This window comes from Monodelphis domestica, chromosome 7, assembly GCF_027887165.1.
Source record: "Monodelphis domestica isolate mMonDom1 chromosome 7, mMonDom1.pri, whole genome shotgun sequence".
Lineage (NCBI taxonomy): Eukaryota > Metazoa > Chordata > Mammalia > Didelphimorphia > Didelphidae > Monodelphis > Monodelphis domestica.
In genome coordinates this window covers 135433781-135453032 of record NC_077233.1, presented here as the reverse complement: position 1 = coordinate 135453032, position 19252 = coordinate 135433781, and the positions used below count along the sequence as shown (strand labels likewise).

At 45.8% G+C, this 19252-nt stretch overlaps 1 protein-coding gene across 1 annotated transcript in view; it reads right to left on the bottom strand.

Moving 5' to 3' along the window:
* Nucleotides 1–15139, bottom strand: part of SBK1 (SH3 domain binding kinase 1) — a 123972-nt gene extending 108833 nt beyond the window's left edge. Inside the window, exon 1 of the mRNA XM_007499471.3 lies at nucleotides 14318–15139. The gene's annotated coding sequence lies outside the window, so the exon portion shown is untranslated. The remainder of the gene's footprint in view (nucleotides 1–14317) is intronic.
* Nucleotides 15140–19252: the final 4113 nt, after the last annotated feature.

Sequence of the window (19252 nt, the reverse complement as noted above, 5' to 3'; positions counted from 1 at the left end):
TTTCTCTTTTGTGATGAGAGAAGCTGCAACCCTAGGGTAGCACTATGACTCTGAAGGAATATATAGGTGATTCCTGAGCAGCAGAGGCCCACCTAAAAGGAAAGAGAGTTTTTAATGTGCTAAAGTGTGAATCTTGTATTATTATTTTTTCAATCAGGTTAAGTAAGTTCTATCCTACATTCAATTTTATATTAAAATGAGTACTTACATGAGAGCTGAGACTTTGCTCTTTTTGTTATAGAAAACTAAAAGTGAACTAAATTCCCCTATTCCCTAGAGAAATTCTGAGCAGAAATCAATCAGAGCTGAAAACCATGGTGAGTTAGAAGGTCCAAGATTGAACCCAGAGTTTCCTGGTACATAAGTACTTACTGCACCACAAATGCAAAGTAACTGTCCTAGGTACTAGCATTCAAAAGAGAAATTAAATGGTCCTTGCCTCCAAGAAGCTGCTTACCTTATACAAGGGAGGAAGGAAGAATACACAGATAAATAAGGTAATTTAAGGATGGAGACAGTACAAATAACTGAGGGTATTAAGAAAGGTTTCACTGAGGATGTAGCACTTGAGTTTAGCATTGAAGGAAACTAGAGATTTTACAAATTAGAGATGAGGAGAGGATGCTTTCCAGGCCTGGGGGACAGTAAAGGAAATGGAAGATGAAATATTGAATTTAGGTTGTAAATGAAGAGAGGGTGCTGGTTTCGAGAGATACAGTAGGGATAGGATGGATAAGACTTGGTAAACAATTGGGTGTGAGTGGGGGAGTCTAGAATAATTCAGATTAGACCCAGATTAGATAAATGGGGAGATAGAAGTGCCCCAAATAGAAATGGGGACTTTTGGAAGGAAGATGAGTTTAAGGAGAACAGAATTCCATTTAGGACATGCTAAGGTTGAAATGCCAAGGGGACCCCCAAATGTACATATCCAGCAAGAAATTTGTCAAGTGGGATAAAAGTCAGGAGAGACAATTAAGACTGGATATTTAGATCTGGGGGTCAGAGAAGAAACAATCAGGTATGTAGGAAGATCAGGAAATTCCGAGATAGAAAATCCTAATCCAATGGATCTATATCTATTTCTATTTTATAGCATCACCTTTTGAAATATTTATTTCAGTTTGTCCATCTGTAAAATGAACTCTTTCTATCTGCTGATTTTTGGTGAACTTTTGACAGGTATGTTTATGGTAACAGTCCCTCAGTTCTCTGGGAAACAGTGATTCAATGGCTGTTACAGATAATTGTGGATACTTGAAAACACTACTGGATCAAGTTAAATGGCCAAAAACAGACAAAACACACAGGGATGATAAGAGAAATGACTAGGTGTGAGGAGATGAGGGGAGACGGGTGAGGTTTACTACCTCACTGTGTGTCTGCACCTCATTTTCTGTGAATATCTGGAGGAGAATGTAGTAGAATCAATTGGTCAAAGACATACTATTCTTAACATAGAGAGACAGACATAAACCCAGACAGACACAGACAGGCATATAGATACACACAGCAGCCTCCTGCATTAGAATGGAAGCTCCTCCAGAGCAGGCAATGCTTTGCTTTCATCATTTTACCTTAGTGCTTTGCATAATGCCTAGAAATACTAGGCACATCAAAATAGATGCTTTTTGAATGATTATCTCAACCTTCTCCCTCTTCCCTTTATATTACTATACACACAATAAATACACGATAACAGTATCTATTCCTGCCCCCTCCCAATTATAGAGATACAAATGATCGGGAAAAGATCAGGAATGTCTCAGGTTTGGAATCATGCCAGACCATGGTTCCAAAAGATTATCTAAAGTATAAAGATTAAAGGCCCTGATCATGTACAAATTCAGCACTTATTAAACACATTTATATGGCACTTTATTATAACAAAACCTTCCATACATCATTTAATTTAATCTTCACAACAAAAATACAAGATGATACAATAAACATTTATCAATCATTACTGTATACAGAGCACTGGAACACTGTGACCATTTTTCCTTCAGACAATGGCTTTCTTACTGGGGGAGTGTCCTCCAGGAGCTTGGGAAGACTATTTTGTAGGAATTGATCTTACTCTGACACTTTACTAAATGCCTTTTCTAAGGGTTAATTGTATCTACTCCCTGACTTTTAAGGGGAATCACCTTGGTGGGATCTTGAGAGTTAAAGTTTTTGTAGTATTGCCCCAGAGGAACTAGAATACATGAGAGTAGAAACCACCCTCTGGAGATCCAACTCATGAGTGGGAGTAGCAATATGAGTTGAGGGAGTAGCCTAGAGAGAGTGCTATGAGTATATGGAGAAAAATATACCTGAAATGAAAGAACATTACATAGTAATAGGAAATAAGTTTGGAAAGGGAAAGTAAAGCAAGATTATGTAGGGTCTTGAATTCTAGGCAGTATTCAAATTTATGCCATTTTTTTATGCAGTACTTTTTTATTGCTTCAGGACTACGAAGGGACTAAAAGGCAAACAAATTGCAGAGAAACCAATAAAAGATACAACCAGTATGGTTGCCCAGATTTCAAAAGTTCCCTATTTTCTTTCTTTGCCTTTGAAAGATAATACTGGCCAGCCATTTACTGTGTAGGGGAACAGAATGCCTCTATAGTGAGCCTTTGGGTATGCACACTTTGGTTATTGGGATTATATCTCTTTCCTTTATCTTGTGACCAGAGAACTGACACCATGTTAGAGGCAGTGGTAATGGTAGAAACTCAGATCTGTGCTATGGAAATGGCAGGTTGGAGAGAATAAGCAGAAGACCAGATCCAAAGTGGGCCAGAAGTGCTAAAGATTGTCAATTATCATGAAATCTGAAGGAATGGAAGCAAGGAGAAGGAAACTATCATCTCTTCCCCCCGTAGCCTCTTCTTTCCTTTTTGAATCTGAGACCCAAAGCAAGAACTCTGGATACAAACCCTTTTCTTCATTCCTTCTATATAAATTGGATGTTTTGGGGGCTTTTCTAGGAACCTAAGAGAGGGGAGCTCAAAGAGCTATGGGAGGTACTTGGATGAGGGGCTCCCCAAATGGGGAGCACTCAACAATTTTCCTTGCATTTTTGATATGTCTAATAAGCCATGTGACCAAAGTGCATTGAATTACTGTGTCCTATGAGTCTGTGGGTTGTTGATTGAGAGGGGAAGTCTAGGTATAAGGTGGGGGCTAAAGCCCTATTTTTAATGCCTTTGGACAACATTATAAAATTCTTGAATCTAAATTCAGAACCATGTCAACTCCACATGAAGTCATAGAGCATAAGAGCATAATGGTGTCATGGTGGTGAAGGTGGTCATGTTTTTTTTGCAGGTTGAAAACCTAGTGGCCAGTGGAAATACTTCAATGTTTTTAGAATGGCTATTCCATTCTGGCTCCAGAGCAAATCACCTCTCTCAGGCATCTGGAAGCAGAGGAAAGTTGGAATCTATGGTCAAATAGAACACTGGAGAAAGACTTGCTTAAGAGCACTCAGAGAAGGAAGCAAAAGTGGAATGCCTGTAGGGTGAGTTTCTGGGGTACCAGGCATGGGAGCTGACATGAATGCAGGTAGAACAATTCCTTTCATTTCATCTCCAAGGCACTCCTGCAAACCTAGTGATGCTTCCTTAAGAACAAAGAAGTGTCCTGTTTGGGGAAAAGATTCTGGCATCTGGCTGGATTCTTATTTGAGGTATAGGACCTATAACATTTATAGGGAGTGCCCTCATCTTTTGGTCACCCATGTTATGGAGGTCCATCGTCCCATGCCCAGGCCCAAATCATGGAAGTGGAAGAAACTGCTGGCCAGTCTGACATCAAGTAGTTTCATAACTCCGAATCAAGTTCCCTCTGACCCAAAGGGTCTCATATTACCAGCACTTTACCAGCACAAACCCTATTTCATCAGCAAGAGGCCCAACATGGTCTAAATGCAGAAAAGAAACATGTTTTATTTGATAGATTTAAATACATTTCTCAATTGAGGAAGAGGAAGGATTGGAGTAGGGCAAGAGTGGAGGCAGAAACACTAGTCAGGACATGATTACAGTTTTCCAGATGGATTAAGAGTGTGCTCTATTTACTTGGGTGGTGGTAGTAGGTATAGGCAAAAGGGGGCAGATTGAAGAGAAGTTACATAGCTGAAATGGACAGGTAGAATCCCATGGGTGGAGGCAGCTGAAGTGACCAGTCATAAACCCACAAGGGGAGCCTTTTGTTTGTCATGCGGCCTAACATCCCTGATGGGAGATGACCCAGTTGTCTGTACTTGAACATAGAATGACGTGGGCTTGCTTATGTTCCTGACTATGGCAGGTAGCCATTGTGGATAACCAGGGTAGGCTTCTCTATCTTCCCCAGGAGGGTGGACAGCTCTTGATTTTGAAAACACTGGGAATCTGTCCAGTGAGAGCTCTTAGGGAAGCAATGTCTCTGGAGTGAAGTAGGAGGTGACCAAGCAGAGAGTTAGAAAGAGGTGAAAAATAGGACTTTGTTAAGAGAAATATGTGACCATCATGTGAACACCAGTGATAGGGAATAGTGTGTTATAATATAAAAATAGTGAAATGGAGTTGATTTGCTCTTCTTTCTCAGGAGCATTCATGTAATGATTAAGGAAAACTAGAATAAATAAAAGGTGCTACTTAATCCTTTAAAATGATTATTACAAATCCTAAAAATTAAAAAAAAAAGAAATATGTGATCAAGGAGGAGAAAAGGCTTTCCACTTGTGGGTAGTTGGCTGGGGGTGGGAAGTGGAGCCTCACAGGCTGAGACTGATTATCCAGTCTGACCAAGGATTCCAGGAAAAGACTATCTCAGAAGCTGAAACAAACAGGCTTCTGACCTTATTGTAGGTTCCAGGATTGCTTGTAAATAGTTTGTACTTCTAGATTCACAGAATATCAGAGTTAGAAGGCATTTTAGAGATCTTCTAGTCCCACTGCCTCATTGTACAAATTTGATATTTGGGTTATTACCAGTGATTAGAGGTCAGGAATGTGCTGATAAATGTTTAAAAAAAAACAGCACCATGTGCCACATGACACTCTTTTAAGTTTAACCTGCATTACTAATATTTTCTTTCACTTTCTTAATTCTAGGTAATCAACAAAACAAGAAACCAAGCCCTGATTTGTAGCATTTGCTATTTCTAAGGTGTTAATGTTGACATTGAAAATTTAATAATTGGCTTTTTAAAAAAATGCTTACTTTTCTGTCATAATAATAACTTTAAGACAGAAAGGCAAGGGAGAGGCAAATAGGGTTAAGTGACTTGCTCAGGATCACACATCTAGGAAATGTCAGAGACCAGATTTGCTACCCTAGTAATTGACTTTCCAGATAGCTGTTTTGGGCTAGCTCCAGCACACCCCTCTATGGACAATCAGCATGCTCAGAAGGAGATAACAGGCCAAGGGAAATAGGACGCTCCAAGTTGGGATTGTGAAAGGGAAATCCAGAATGTCAAAGAAGACCTGATCAAATTAAAGATTTTATTTGGACAAATGGAGTTGGGGGATTAGTAGGAACCATGAAATCGAAGTTGGTCCAAAGCTGGGAAGATATAGATTTACAATTGGAAAGAAATCTTAGAATCTATCTGGTCCATTCCCCTCATTTATAAGGATTTTAGGCACTAATCAGTTAATTAATTATATATTTGCACAATTAATTATGACTTGAGGCACTAGTTACTAGAGTCACTTGGGTTGTCTGCAGCAGAGCTGAGATATGAACCTAAATCCTCTAATTCCAAATCTATACTTTCTTTACAAGAGAGGACATTTCTATGGTACTGAAACTCTTTACAATAGTAAAATCAAATTCTAATAGAAAAGGAGGCCACTAAACCAAACATAAGGATCACTGCTGGGTTCATATTAATTTAGAAAATCACATATGAACAATATCTATGTTCTATTGTATTTTTATTTATTCGGTTAAATGTTTCCCAATTACATTCTGGATCAGGCAGCATTTAAGGAGGGTTGCCGGCAGCATGTGGCTGCCCAACAAACTCAATATTTGTTGAGTGAATGAATGAATGAATGAGGAAACTAATTAATAAGTGGAATCCCAGTGACTAAGTGATTAACTCAAGATCATACAGTTAGTATTAGACCTAGGATTCTTCACAACCTACAAAGCAGTCTTCAAAGTGGCTCTTTACAAAGGTGTCAAACTCATCCCCTCTGCTGCCCGAAGAAGGCAGCAAAACTCCCATGTGCTGCCCAAACCAGATTAAGATGTAATTGAAAAATGTTTAACAAAATAAAAATACAACACACCATAAATAATGTTAATTTGAGGTTTTCTAAGTCAAGTCCACAGGGATCTGTTTCTATTTGAGTTAGATCCCTCTGTTCTCTAAGATCAGATTGAATATCTATAAGACCATTCTCCATTAGGAGATGACCAAGAATGAATGGGAACTGAGGTTCTGAGATCTTGCTTATAGAATTTCTCCCAATATTCATGGGGAGGAGTGTGGGGTGTGGGACAATAAAGGTGTCAGGGAAAGTATAGAAATTAGGTCATTATTGGGTAACTTCCTTGGAGGTTCATAGAAGTAGCCTCCAAGGTTGCTTCACAACCACATCTAAAGTTTAGAGAACCAGGGAGTCCCACCCAAAATCTCTCAGAAGAAGGCATAGTCTCTGGGGGTAAAGATGGAGATGGTAAGCTATGAAGGGGGGAGAACAAAAGACTTAGAAATCTTCATTGTCACTGTCTCCTGCTCCATGGGAACACTGGTCTGTTCTGTCCATCCCTGGGCCCATCCCTGTCCTGGAAGACTTTCTGAGGTTACCACCTCCTCTGTCTTTTTTCGAGTCTCTAGTCATGTAGAGCTATAGGAAAGAATTTCTCATGCTACAGCTCAGCTGGTGACACATCTAATTTTAGGTCTAACCTTCCGTCTTCTTCCCTCATCTGCCATAGAAAAGGGCTCAAATGAGATTCCTATGAGCTCCTTAACTACAAATAGGAGTTAATGCCTGCTCCTTGCCACAGGTTCCCAATCCTTGGGGGGGGGGATAGGAAGAAGAGCTCTTGCTCTCACCCCAAAGAGACTTATGGTCATCTAAGCTGCCCAGAGAGACTCCTTCCCCTAAGAGGGATGAGAGGGAAAGGACAAAGATTTATGTACCCTTCCTTGGGAGTTGTGGGGGAGACATTTCCTCATTTTGTGACCCTGGATAAGTCACTTAACTTCTCAGTACCTTAGTTTTCTGTAGGCTGAAGAGCCTTCTAATTGCCCTTCCAACTCTCAATGGATGATTTTAAAAAATCCTTACCTTCAATCTTAGAATCAGTACTAAGGAAGATAGCTAGATGATTCAGTGGATTGAAAGTCAAACCCAGAGATGAGAGGTCCTGGGTTCAAATTTGACCTCATACACTTCCTATGTGATCCTAAGCAAATTTCTTAATCCGCACTGCCTCACCCTTACCACTCTTCTGCCTTGGAACCAATACACAATATTGATTTTAAGACAGAAGATAAAGGTTTTAAAAAAAAATCAATACCAACTATCAGTTCTAAGGCAGAAGAGCTATAAGTGCTAAGCAATTGGGGTCAAGTGACTTGGCCAGGAAATGTCTGAGGCCAGATTTGAACCTGGGTCCTATGAGACCTTGGGGATTATCTACTCTGTTCTCCTTTCACATGTGAAGAAAATGACTTGCCCAAAGGGGCACAATCCTTTGACAGAGTCTGAATTTGTACCTAGCTCCAAAACCAGAGTTTAGAGAGCCTCAATCAATCAATCCCTAAGGAGAGAATTTGTGTCTCCATTACAGTGACAGGTACAGTGGTGGAGAGAAGAAAAGCTTTAGATCTGATTCCTGACCTCAGGGAGTTCACAAACTAGATGGAGAGCAATGATTTAAACAATGGGGGGGGGATTAGTACATGTATGTTCCATAAGGTTAATGAAATTGGAAACTAATACAGACCAGTGTATAATAAATGGTAATCTAGGTGGCTTACGGGGTTTAGAACTGGAGAAAACCTTAGAGGTTATCTAATATAGCTGCCTATTGCAGGTGAGGAAACTAAGTCCAAAATATGGGGATTTGGGGTAGCTAAGTGGACAGAGGATAGAGAGCCAAGCCTGGAGGTGGGAAGTTCTGGGTTGAACCCAGAAAAGTGGCTTCAGACACTTCCTAGCTGTGTGACCTTAGGCAAGTCATTTAATCCCAATTGCCTAGCCCTTTCCGCTCTTTTGCCTTGAATCTGATACTTAGTATTGGTTCTAAAACAGAAGGTAAAGGGTTTGAAAAAAAAAGAGGATGAGTGACTTGCTCAAGTTTGAATAAGGAGACAGGTGGAAAAAGCACTGCCTGTGGGAGGCAAAGGACCTGGATTCAAATTCCTCCTTTGATACTTAACTACCTGGATGGCTTTGGGCAACAATCTTGACCTCTCTGGGTCTCTGTTTTCTAATTTGTAAAATGAGGCAGTTGGATTCCGTTGCCTCTGAGGTTCTCTCCACTTCCACTTTTATGCTCCTTTCTCATCTCCCCAAGTAGCGGAACTTGGGATTCAAATTCAGGTCTTTTGACTTAACAACCAGTGTTTTTTCTCTTCCACCAAGCTGAGAGAGAGGGTAAAAGCCACTTGAGGAGGTCAGAGGAAAGAGAATTCACTGTGAGATGTGGGAGTCAAGTCAGACATAAAGAGAAATGTGTTCAATTTAAATAAGAGGAACTGTTGGGTCAGCGAGCTGGTACAGTGGATACTGCTCCTAGCCTAGGGTCTGGAAGACTCCTTTTTCTGAGTTTAAATCTGGCCTCAGTTTAACCCTGGACAAGTCAATTTGCCTCAATTTCCTCATCTGCAAAATGAGCTAGAGAAGGATGGTGTAAACAACTCCAGTATCTTTACCAAGGAAACCCTAAATGGGGTCACAAAGAGCTGGACACAAATGAACACACAAACATGAGGGAACCTGAGTTCAAGTCCTGCCTCTGACACATACTGGTTGTGTAAACTTGAGCAGTTCATATAAATGCTCTGAGTCTCAGTTTCTTCAGAGATTTGCCTAAATGACCTTTAGTGATGTCAAGCTCTAGGTAAATCTGACATGTTCCAGCCCTATTGGTCGTGTCATTCCCATCCCTCCTCATTTTACTATATTTTTACAAGATCTGGGATGAAGTTCCCCCTGATGACATACACCAGTAATCTTTCTACAATTACAGTCTTAGAGTTGTCTTTGACATTGAGGTTAAGTGATTTACCCAGGATCTCTCAGCCAATCTGTGTCAGAGGCAGGTCAAGAACCAAAACTTCCTAACTTTTAAGACCAGTTTTCTATCCACTAAGCCATTTATCTACTCTTCTTTCTGCCTTACCAGGAAAATATTTATAGGTTCATAACAACATATAGCCATATCCACCAATAATAGCTATAATTTATGTTTCTATGTAGGTTACAATTCCAAATTGATCTTCATAAAAGTATTTATCAAATGCCTACCAGACACAGACCACTGAGCCTCCTGTATACATAATTGCGCTAAGCATGGATATAAAGCTGAGATTAGACAGTCCTTGAGTTCATGGAGTTAAAAGTTAAGGAGAGGGAAAAGATCCTAGCACAGATCACTACATTACATAAGATGGCAGGACAATTGCCTCAGAGATATGGGTAAATGTGGCACACAAAATTGAATGGGAGTGAAGTGGATGGGTGGAGAGAAGGAAGTCATTACCAATGGAGAGATCAGGGAAGACTTCCTGAAGCAGGTGGCATTTAAACAGACCTTTAAAGGATTGTTAAGATGTCAGTAGATAAAGATTGGGAGGGAGGGAGGGAACTGTTGCCAAAGGGAAGAATGTGAGCAAAGTCACAGAAGCATGTGAACTTTGTGTGCTTTTTGGGTTAGAGGGACAGAGGATTGAGAAGTCAGGGAAAGGCACACTGGGCAGAGACTGGAGAGCAGAATGCTTGGAGGGGAGTCATAGAGAAATAAGGCTGGAAAGGTAATGTCCCCTTAAAGCATGTAATGCAAGAATTATGGTTCCATTTTATAGATGAGTATTCTGAAGCTACTAAAGCCTTGTCCAAAGTTACATGGACAGTGGCAAATCTGTGACTGGAAGCTAGGTTTCCTCACTTTAAGCAGAGTGCTTCTTCCTTTTTTGCTTTGAAAGCAGGCATTTTTTTTGCCCCCTAAATCAAAGGTCTGTATTCCAGCCTAGACCCTGGGTTTGGACCAAAAGAGGAAGCACAGTATAGTGCAAAGATTTGGAATGGAAGGCCCTGAGTTCATTTCCCAATTCTGTCACTATCTATATGACCTTGGTCAAGTCATTTACCTTCTCTGTGTCTCAGTTTTTCCATATGTTAAATAAAAGAGTTGACTTAGATGACCTCTAAAGCCCCCTCTAACTCTAAACCTCCAGCTCTTGGCTCAAGATAGGGCTAACATACATTTAGAAGTTCATTATGAAATCTACAGCTACTACAGCAGGCCAGACTGGCAGGAGAGATGGGTGGGTCGGTCTGAACAATGCAGGAGAGAATGGTCTGGGCTGGTCTGGGTTAGTGCTGTTAGGAAGAACATTCTAGCAGCCTTGGGCAGATAGGCTTGGCCACCTGCCCTCCCCTTAGGCTGACAGGTGCTCCTAGGGAGGCTAGTCTTTATTTTTAGCTTTGGCACCTGGCACCTGCCCATTCTCTCCATCTCTGCCTCACTTCTCAGTCTTTAAAGAGCCAGGGCTCCCTAATCAGGAAAGGGATAGCTCCTTGGGCTAGGAGAGTGATGTGGGAGGGCAGGCATCTTCTAAGAGTCTGAGGAGGAGGAAGGTGGTGAAGAGTGCTCATAAAGAGAGTTTAGGATCAAAGGAGGAATGACAGAGCTTCCTAACGGGAAGGCCTGTAGATTGCTCACCACAGCAGTAGACTTTTTCAAGTAGACCTGATGGCTCTAAAGATGGCCAAAGGTCCTGAAAGACCTTTGGAATGATTGTTTCATGACAAGAAAAGACTTTCAAGGGCCTAATCTAATCCCCTTATTTTATTGACGCTGAGGGAAGGGAAGGGACTTGCATGAGGTCAAATATTGAGAAGGACTAATACAAGATCCCAGCAGTCCAGATTCCTTGAAGTCCATTGCTCTTGACTACTTTACCCAATGACCCCTTGTTAACCCTGGTCTAATTGTACTGGTTTGAGAGAACAGAGACATGGGCAGGAGAGCGAGATAGGTTGGTTGGGGAGAGGGAGAGGGTAAAGAAAGTTAAAGGAGAAACCAGGAGGCTGCTTGGGTTTTAAAGAGGAAGAGAATAGAACTGGGAAGCAGATGACCACAATATTCTGTCCTTCTGATTCTTCCATACTCACACTTATATTGAATCTGTTTTTTGCTCTAATATTAACCTCTGGGAATTCAACCTCTCTATTTTTTCATCCTATCAACCTTCTGCCATTTAACTTCCTACCCTCATTGTTGCTTTTCAGTTGTTTCAGTTGAGTCTGACTCTTTGTGACCCAACTTGGGAGTTTCTTGGCAAAGATATTAGAGTGTTTTGCCATTTCCTACTGCTCAGTTTACAGGTAAGGAAACTGAGACAGAGTTAAGTGACTTGTCTCGAGTCACACAGCTAGTAAGTATCCAAGACTGGATTTGAATTCAGACCTTCCTGATTCCAGGCCTGCCACTCTATCCAGTAAACCATCTAGCTGCCCTTCCTAGAACCAAAGGTCAGCCATTTCAATGATGTTCTCAGTGCTACCCTAGAATCCCTTTCTTCCTTGTCCCATCTTACTTTGTGTTCCATCACCTAGGGTGAATTGCTTCTCCTTGCTCCCTTTCATTGGGTTCTTTCTCCTCATGGCCCTTCAAGGAGAGTGTTCTTAAAACTGTCATTGGTCTTTTTTTTTTCTCACCCCCTTAGTGATCTTATCTACTCCCACGTCATCTACTCTTGCCTCACCAAGTTTGCCTTTGAACATCTCTCACCCTGTGGATCTTAGCTCTAGAACCAAATCTCTAATTCCCTGTTAAATACTTCCACCTTGATGTTCCACCAGATGCCTAACTCAACATGTCCTCAAGTAAAATCTTCATTTTCCCTCTCCAAATTCCTATCTTTCCCATTTCTGCCGATCTTTCTCCCAACCTCTCATTCACTCAGTCCAGAAAACTGAGTCAACTTTGACTTCTCCAATTGTCAAATTTTGCCCACTCTTCCAATTTTATCTCATCTCTACTCCTACTGCCATTTGCCTATCACCTCATGGTCAGACTATTGTAATGGTCTTCAAAGAAGTTTCCCTGTTCCCATTGTTTTCCTTCTTCAATTTATCCTGCTCAGTGCCCCATATTCCCCCAAATACTCATACATTAATCCATTCCTAAGCTCTATGCAAAATGCATCTTATATACCACAGGAACCCCAGTACCAACATATACAGAAAGACACACTACTTCCTACACACATACTCAATACAAGACAACCCTACAGACATCCCTTCCACACAGACTCCACCTTACACACATGACACCCATCAGACTATATTTTATAACTATACACACACCCACATACACATCTAACCCATTTCCCAAGACACACAAAGGATGGCTAAGAACACAGCCTTCAGTCCCCCCAAAGATTGGGGCAAGATCCGGTTCTTAAGTTTTCTCCTAGTGATACCATGGAACTCAAGTCTTCTTTAGTCCTTACTCCAGCTTTATCCTCTATGTCTGGCTGCCACTCTTGGCTAGACTGGACTGTGAGGGTGGAGGGAGGTTTCCTGGGTTGCTTGGGTACTTGATGGATTTTTCCATGCTACATCATGGTGGGAGGTGTCTCCAGCTCTAGAATCCTTCAGGACCTTTACATTCCCTAACCCCCTCTTGCTCCAGAATGGACTCGGGTATACAGAGCCCAGTTAATGACTTGGGACTACCATCAGAGGTTCTTAAAATGGTTCTTTCTTTCTATCTTCTCTTCTGACTTCTCCCCTCCTCTGCCTGTTGCCTACAGGGCGGAGAGCCAAGGAGAACTCAGGCACTGAAAACTGGTCCCATGTGTTTGTGTGGGTGGCTGTGTATGTATTCCTCACGTGTATGTCTAGGCATACATGGATGTGGGGTCTTTTTCTGGGCACTCTTGTAGGGGGTGGGAAGAGGGTGGGAGGTAGATAGGAGAATGAAAGAGGTCAGGGGCAGGAGCTACACTCAGCTGATCTCATGCCTCTGAGCTCTCAGGGAAACATGAGACCTCCTTTATAAGAGTTTTCCCAACCCAAAAGCAAATGCATTAACCACCAGTAACCCACTCTGACCACAGGCCTCTAAGAAATGGACTGAGTGTTGGCAGCTGGAGACAGGGGTCACCTCTGCTCCAAGCCCCACCCACACACTATGGCCCAGAGCCTGAATCAGCACCCAGAGAGGGAGAGCTCTAAGGACCTGGGAAGCGCCCAGACAGCTCCACCCAAGGTGGATAGGACAAAGCCTGAAGAGCAGCAGGTCATGGGAGAAAGAGCCTTGGACCATGAGCCAGGAGACCCAATTCTAGTACTGACTTTGCTACTAGTTTGTTCCTCTGCTCTGAGCCTCAGTTTTCCCTGCTGTAACATAAGAGGATTAGTCTAGGCGATCTCTAAGGGCCCCTCCTAGCCTTGACATTCGAGGATTTTGTTCTATGCCAGAGAGGTCCTGGAGGTGGAAACAGAGGTAGGAAGTGATGATTCTGAGCCAAAGCGTGAGGTTGGAGGAGTGGGGCTACCCTGGCTGCCATTACGTGGGCTTGTGAGCGGATGATTCACCCTCCTTCCCCCTCCAATTAGGCAGACACACCTCGGGCATCCCCCATCATCCCTTCCTTCCACCCCAGCCCTTCTCTCTCCTCTCCAAAGTCCTCGGGCTTCCAGGAATGCAGGGTATGTTTAGGGAGGGGAAAGCCACCAGAACTGTGCATTCCTCTCCTTAGCCAGGGGACATGCCCAAAGGGACGCTGAAGCGCAGCTGGGGCACAAGGGCCAGCAGTGCCCGGCTGAGGTCGGCCGAGAAGGGCGTGCGAGGGCACCGTAGCCACCACATGCAGTAACAACAGATACATTCCCAGAGTCACCCAGCACCAACCCATATGGCAAAACATCCATCCTACTCCTACCCCATGATTCCCGTCCAGAAGTGCTGCCCTCCTCCACTCTGCCCCTAAGAGCCACTCGTGGATCCTTCCCCAGGGCGGGCCACACTATTGCCCCCTGTGACCCCCCTCGCTGCCCTACTGACCCTGGGAGCCCAGACGGGCTCAGCACCAGCAAGAGCCTTCTCTCTGTGGGATGCCCTCCGTGGCACTGACCTCTGCAATGGAAGGGTCTCCAGGGGCTCCTCTTCCTTGTGAAGGCAGATGAAACAGAAGGCCTGGACGTCCTCAGCCCCGCAGCCTGTTGGCCAGGGAGGGGGCAGGTCCAGGATGGGGCAGGTGGAGCAGGCAGCAGAAGTAGAAGATTCCTCATCATTGTTTTCCCCAGCTTCCACAGGCCCCCCGGAGCCTGTGCTGTCCAGAGTCAGCAGTCCATCTTCCTCCTGACCGCAGGGCCTCCAGCCCCCATCCTGGACCTTCTCCCCCAGGTTGCCCGTCTCCTTGGTGTGTGGAAGAGCCTGGGGCTCCCCCTGGCCACTCACGATGCCCTCCCCTGGGGGCCCAGCTGCCGGACCTAGATCTAGGGGATGTCCCCGAGCCGGTGCCCTGCCTTCTTGGGGAGCCCAAGTTAAGAGGCAGGGGTACTAGAGTCCGGCTGTCCTCCTAGCAGAAGGCAGACCCAGGTGGTCCCCTGGCCAGGGACCTGGGCTTCTGGGAGGCTCAGGGTCTGGAGAGCTCCGAGGTGCGGGATGGGAGGGCACGCTCAGGGACTCCCCCTGCGGGGGCAACGAGCAGGAGGCGCCTGGGAAAGTTTGCTCTTTCCTCCTGGCTGCAGCTCCGGGGAGCCACAGGAGTGACTGACGATGTCTGGGAGCTGCTGGTGGACCCTGGAGCCCGGCTACCCCACCCCTCGCGTGGCAGGGGAATCCTCGGCCCCTCGGAGCCCTGCCCTCCCTGTAGGCTGGCTGGGCTCGGACGCAGACCAGCGGCTCCTCACTCTCACTCTCCCGACTCTGACAGATCAACGACTGACTGTGTGTGTATTAATAGCTCGAGATTCACGCTGCGAGGCAAGGAGGTTAACTCCTTCACCACCAGAGCCTGGAGACGCTGGGCTGTGCCGCTGCCCCTGTCTGGGAGGCGGCATGGAGAGCCAGGACCCACGAGGGAAGCCTGGAGAGCTGGCCGGGAGCCCAGGAGGAGAGTCTGTCTGAAGCTTCAGCAAACGCAGGACGCTCAGGAAAACCCTCCAGTATGGGCCCCTCCCTCCTCTCTGAACACCTTGTCCAGAGGGGAGGGGGGGCTGCGCTCAGTCCCCCACGCGCCCCCCCATTCCTAAGCCGCTGGACACAGAGCATTAGAGCACAGTGTTTTCAAGGGGAAAGGCATAGATTGTATTACCTTGTGGGTCGGTGAACCTACCTTGGGCTTACAACCATCCTTCAGTGTGGCTAAGGGCAGCTCTGTGGCACGGTGGCACCCTTGGACTTGGGGTCAGGAAGACTTGAGTTCAAATCCAGTCTCAGACACTTACTAGCTGTGTGACCCTGGGCAAGTCCCTTAACTCTGTCTGTCTCTGTTGACTTAATGGTGAAATGAGCTGGAGAAGGAAATGGCAAACCGTTCCAGCATCTTTGCCGAGAAAACCCCAAATGGGGCCATGAAGAGTCAGACACAGCTGAACAACAGCCACACAGTGAGCTACGCCTGCCATAATCCTTGTCTCGGATTTAGCGTCTCACCGGTCTGTCCTGCTTTCCCCAGCCAGCCCTGGTCCCGGTTGGACCTCTCACTCTTGAAAGCCTTTGACTTTCAACTCCCATTTTAGACTGGGGTGGACCCTGGGCTGACCCCCCAACCCCACTATCCAATATCTTCCTAAGCCTGACCATGGGCTGAGGCTGATCCCCAACCCCCTACCGACTCCCTAATAATGGCACCGCCTGGGCCCCAACCCTGGCCATGGACAGCATGCAGGCTGAAGTCTGGCCACAGATGATGCCCCAAATCCAGCCACGCACTGACCTCGAACCCTCACCGACATATTCTTTTTTTCCTTTCATTTTTTCATTTTTATTTTCATTTCTTTCATTTTTAAATTTATTTATTTATTTAATTTATTTATTTAGTTTAGAATCTTTTCCCATAGTTAGGTGAATCACGTTCTTTCCCTCCCCTCCTCCCACCCCCTCCCATTGCCATTCCACTGAGTTTTACGTGATCATCGTCAACATATTCTTTCTGTTGGTTAAAGGCCTTGGATGAGAGGATGGAGCCATCTCCAGCCTGGTTCCCACCCGTGGTGACAGGGCTCAGGGCCTGAAGGGAGGCAGCCCAGGAGAGGGAGCCCCGCATGGAAGGGGAACCGAAGGTTTCCTCCTGCGGCTGATCGTGTCTGAGCCCCAAAGACGGCGTAGGAAAGGCGGCATTTGGGCCGCAGTATTTTTTCTGGACTCCGTCATCTCGGTGAGAGCTGGGGAAGGAGGAGTGTGGACGGCCTCCCTTTGGGAGAGGCCTTTCTAGGGCGTCGTTAGGTGCTCAGCCTGCGTCCCAGCTTGGCTCAGGGTCAGCTGGGCCTTTGTGCAGAGGCGCCCTTTCAGGGCAGCCCATCCCTTGGCACACAGACCGCTCGATCTGGTTATGAGGTAACTTTGTGTCGGCGGCCAGAGCGACTTATCCCCCGTTTCCAGGAAAGGCGCTTCCTCCCCCGCCCCAGGAATCGGGCAGGGAGGATGAGCAGGAGGACGAGGAGGCCCCAGCGAGCCTCTCGGGAGGCCGGGAGGGAAAGCCAAGGCCGTGGAAAGAGGGAAGAAGGATGGGGTGGGAGACAAGGGTGGGCGGGCCAGCTGGACCTCCCAAGCCCAGCCTGGAGCTCAGCGCTTGTGGCCAGGTCAAAGCCTCCAGGAGGGGCCTGCAGTCTCATTCTGGGGAGGGACAGGCCTCCTGCCTCTCAGGGGACACCCTCTCCAGCCTGGCTTGGGGAGGAGGGAAGAGGGAAAGGGAAAAGGAGGGGAACCCCCGCCGCCCTGGCCCAGTCTGGGGCAAGGGTCAGCTCTGAAGGAAGGCTCTCGCGCCTCCAAGGCTGCTTCAGTTAGGGGGAGACTGCCTGGCTCCTGGGCAGGCCTCCCCTGCCGGGGTCACCAGGCTATTTCCGTCTGGACTTTCTCTCCTCAAACGTTGGACCCTTGAGATCTGGAGGGGAGACGGAACCCTCTTTAGAAACCCAAGAGGAGCGTAGTTTGTTCGCCAAGCCTCCCCCAGACCCTGGTTGACCAGAGAGGCCTTGGTAGGGCCAGAGAGAGGGTGGCCTGGGAGGGGGAGGACAGGCTGGGACGGAGGATTTCAGGCCCCTCTGGGAACGGGGTGAGGCCGAAGAAGGGCCCAGGAAGAGAGGCGAGGGGGGGGTCAGATCTGGGTGGTGACCCCCGTTCCTCGGGCTGTCAGTGCTCGGGAGGTATTGAGGGGCGGCCCTCTTTATGTTCTTTGAGCTGGAAGCCCCTGCTTAGGTCAAAGGGCCCCTGCCTTCGGCTCACATGTTCGCTTCCCTCTCCCTTTGGGCAAAGGCCAAAGCCTGATTTGGGCAGAGATGGGGAAAAGGAGGCAAAGGAAAGGGAGGGGGAGGCTGGCGCTGGATTAGCCTCTTTCAAGGCTTCCAGAAGCCCTTTCCTCAGTGCTGGCAGGGGAGCGTGACCCGACGCCCCGCTATCTAGTGCTTGGCTGGGACTCGAGGGGCCGGGGGAGTCATGGAATATAGAAAATCAGAGCAGGAGAGGGCATCCGCTGGTTCTTCGCTTTCAGAGGTGAGATCCCCAAAGAGAGAGAAGGAGGCTTCAAAAAATAGAAGAAAAAAGGAGAGGCAGTGGATTTATTATCGTAGTAATAGTAATAATAATAAAGATAGCTCATAGTCAAATCCAGATTTGCAGCTTATAGTCTAAGGCATTTCTTTTAAAATGTTAGCCCCCCCCCCCAATTATTTGTAAAAACAATTTTTTGATATCCTTACACATTTTTTTGTGTGTTAGTTATAATGGGTAACATTTATATAACCCAATGGAAGGGCTTATTGGCTCTGGGAGGGGACAGGGAAAAGGGAAGGGAAAGAAAATGAATTGTGTAAACATGGAAAAATATTAAAAAAATAAATTCTGTAAATATAAAAATTTTTTTTGTACCCTGAATTCTGCCTGGCCCCCAATCTCCCTTCCCTCTCCCCTCACTGAGACCGTGAACAATCTGATATAGGTTTTACATGCGCAATCATGTAAAATGCTTTTCCATATTGGTTTCCAAGGTACTTCTGGGTGGTCGATTGTGTATCATTCCCATTTTACAGATGAGAAAACGGAGACTTAAAGGGGCACACAGTTTTGCTCTGATCAACTGAATATTCACACAAGTGCATTCCACAAGCCTTCCCTCATGCTGGGATGCTCTCAGCTCAGTTCAATTCAACAACTATCCCTTAAAGGATCAGAACTCCTCTCACTTTTATCTCTGAGTTCCTCGAGTCTGGCCTAGTGCCTTTCCTGTGCATGAATAAGAAATTGTGGTTGAACTGAAAAGGTGGAGGATCCACCACTTAAATCCAGGTCCTCTAACTCCAAGTGTCACATTTTCCCACCCTACCATGAGTCCTCTTTTGTCTTTGACACAAGATTTTGGGGTAAAAAAACCCAAAACACTTTCCCTGCTGGGCCTCAGTTTCTTCCTTTGTAAAATAACCAAATGGCCTCGTAACTCCCTTCTGACAATGACACTCTATGCCACGGGATGACTGTCTGGATTTCTATGCTCCCAGGCCCAGGGAGGAGCCCAGGAGGTCATCCTCGATGCTCCCTGGAGGAGGTGGAGTGACGGTGTCCCAGGCCTCTCAGAGCTTTGACTCTCCTGCCCCAGCACCCTTGTCCTCCCCTGGGCTGTCCTGTTTAGATTTTAATTATTGATGATTCTGGGTCTTTCCTTTTTTCTAATGCACTTCTCTGATGGAAGTTCTTGAGCTAATGGGGAAAATCAATAGGTTTTAATTCCTAGTGGCTGTGAAGCTTTCTCTAATCTTCCAGTGGCTAGGCCCATCTGCAGTAGTCGGGAGAATGGGGGTTGGGAAAATTGGGCCTGTGTACTATTCCCTACTCAGAGGAGGAGGCCGGC